The 1592-nt window shown below is 39.0% G+C and overlaps 1 long non-coding RNA gene across 1 annotated transcript; it reads left to right on the top strand.

The window, feature by feature from the left end:
• The first annotated feature begins 428 nt into the window (after positions 1-428).
• Positions 429-1112, top strand: LOC125944741 (uncharacterized). The gene is made up of 2 exons (XR_007466434.1): positions 429-790; positions 978-1112. It is a non-coding gene; the product is annotated as an uncharacterized LOC125944741 (long non-coding RNA).
• Positions 1113-1592: the final 480 nt, after the last annotated feature.

Below are 1592 nucleotides of genomic sequence, written 5' to 3'. Positions count from 1 at the left end.
TATCCTGGCATAGCCGAGCTAAGCCACTGCAACTTTTTTCGCTATGCTTTCGGTCTCGGTTACGTCATTTTCTTTCTCATACAAAGATGCTTTATTTTTCAGTTATATCCATTAGTACACTGTTGAAAACACGTAACCTTTAACTTGCTGATGTATTACGACAATTTATAAAGAAAAAAAAGAAGCTTGAACCAGCTTGAACTCGCAATAGCTCTGACTTCGCATCGCCACTGATATCAATTCAGCAACACGCGCCTCGATGCAAGTGCTGAGCAATGCTCCGGGCGTCAGCAGCGTGTGCTTTATTTGTGTCTTTTCGACTTTTGTGTGGTTGACCATGGCCCAAGTACGTGTATACTAGGCAGAACTGTACAGTTGCGTGCTGAAATTTCGAGCTGTGCTTCTGACTGCTATTTGTGGTACGTTTGTTCGCCTTGCGGAGCGCTTACGGGAATACTCAGGAGGCAGTGTTTTGATGGTTAATTTTCGCACATGTTTGTATCGCTTGGTTTCCTGCGTTCCTCTTCAAGTGTCAGGGATATTTCTAATTTGCAATGCCTATCTCTAAGTCTCTGGCAGCATTATGTTATTGGCACTTTTGTGATCTGAGAAGCTGCCTGACCAAGTTGCCTATCAAGATGAACATTCCATCTCTGGATTCTGCTTGCGTGGAATTTATTTCACCATATATTTTTCAATGCAGCTAGAAAGTACTGGCTTTCTATCTTGAATCCGGTGGCCCCAGAAGCAAGTGCTGGCAAGCAGGCCATGCGCTTTTGGTCATTAATTAGTATGTTATACTACCGCTTACTAATCAGTTTTATTCTTTTTAATTATAATTGTGGCACTGTGCCTACTAGTCATTTTGTGCCTACTCGTTACTTGTGTTTTAATGAAGTTTAATTTTCAAGAATCTGTTTTTGATTACGTTTTTTTTTTTTTTTTTTTTTTTTTTTTTTTTTTTTTTTTTTTTTTAGATCCGCGTTTAACCTGTTTGTATACAGCGAGAACATGTAATGAATAATTTCATACATGTGCGTGGCTGGGGGCCGATCATTTTTGTAATAAAGCTTTATCAGTTGTATAAATAAAAAAGTAACATTGGTATGACATTGTGAGTTTCACTGGTGTGCTTTACCTAGTGCTTACTGAACTCACTATTTTTCATTTATCCATTGCAGGATTTGTAATGATGCATAATGATCAAAATGCGGATTTACGGTTTTGTTAGCACAGTTCTCGCATTTTGATGAGCGCTAGAACTATATATAAAAGTTGACAGTCACTTTAGCAAACACTGAAGAGGATGAAGGCAGAAGCCTGCGCACTCACGAAGCATTAATTAAATTATTTGTCATTCTCATTCGCATGCATTGTTACTTCTATTGTTTTCTCCTACCAAAGTTGTGGGCTCGAGTGCCTTAATTAACTTCGTCATAATTAACACCAATGGTTGCGGGCTCTACTCCCACCAAAGGTCGAGGGTTTGAGTGCCTTAATTGTATCTGAATTAACTTTGCCTTAATTAATACCAAAAGTCGTGGGTTTGACTTCCACCAAAGGTCGAGTGTTCGAGTGCCTTAATTAACTCT

Source organism: Dermacentor silvarum, chromosome 1 (assembly GCF_013339745.2).
Source record: "Dermacentor silvarum isolate Dsil-2018 chromosome 1, BIME_Dsil_1.4, whole genome shotgun sequence".
NCBI classification, from domain to species: Eukaryota; Metazoa; Arthropoda; class Arachnida; order Ixodida; family Ixodidae; genus Dermacentor; species Dermacentor silvarum.
Note: the sequence above shows the minus strand (reverse complement) of the source record. Positions and strands in the feature narration are given on the sequence as shown.